The following is a 976-nucleotide window of genomic DNA, read 5'->3' as shown; positions in this document are numbered from 1 at the left end:
AAAAAAAAAAAAAAAAAAAAAAAAGGCAACACTCACCTGACTACTATACAATATTTAAAGCCTCAAAAATTAAAACAACTTAGGGCCGGCGCAGTGGCTCACGCCGGTAATCCCAGCACTTTGGGAGGCTGAGGCGGGTGGCTCACTTGAGGTCAGTAGTTCAAAATCAGCCTGGCCAACGTGGTAAAACCCTGTCTCTACTAAAAATACAAAAATTAGCCAGGCGTGATGGAGGGCACCTGTAATCCCAGCTACTCGGGAGGCTGAAGCAGAAGAATTGCTTGAACCCGGCAGGCAGAGATTGCAGTGAGCCGCGAGATTGCACCACTACACTCCAATCTGGGCGACAGAGTGAGATTCAGTCTCAAACAAAACAAAACAAAAAATAATAATTAAAGCAACTTGGTTTGGTTCAGGAAGAGACAAACAGACCAATGGGTTAGAATAGCAAGTCCAGAAATAGACATAATTGCACAAGGGAATTTAGTATTTGATAAAGGTGGCCTCTCAAAGTGGAAAATGGACTCTTTAATAAGTGGCGTTGGGACACCTAGGTAGCCAACTAGGAAAAAAAAATTAGATCTGTGGCCCACACTTAGCACCTGGATGAGCTCCAGGTAGAATAAAAGATTTAAATTTTAGGCCGGGTGCTGTGGCTCATGCCTGTAATTCCAGCACTTTGGGAGACCGAGGTGGGTGGATCACATGAGGTCAGGAGTTCGAGACCAGGCTGGCCAACATGGTGAAACCCTGTCTCTACTAAAAATACGAAAATAATTAGCCAGGTATGGTGGCAGGCACCTGTAATCCCAGCTAATCGGGAGACTGAGGCAGAGAATTATTTGAACCTGGGAAGTGGAGGTTGTGGTGAGCTGAGATCATGCCACTGCACTCCAGCCTGGGCAATAGAGCAAGACACTGTCTCCAAAAAAAAAAAAAAAAAAAAAAAAAATTAGCTAGTCGTGGTGATGGGCAT

Source organism: Cebus imitator, unplaced genomic scaffold (genome assembly GCF_001604975.1).
Source record: "Cebus imitator isolate Cc_AM_T3 unplaced genomic scaffold, Cebus_imitator-1.0 Scaffold87, whole genome shotgun sequence".
In the NCBI taxonomy this organism is placed as follows: Eukaryota; Metazoa; Chordata; class Mammalia; order Primates; family Cebidae; genus Cebus; species Cebus imitator.
This window is presented reverse-complemented; position numbering follows the sequence as displayed.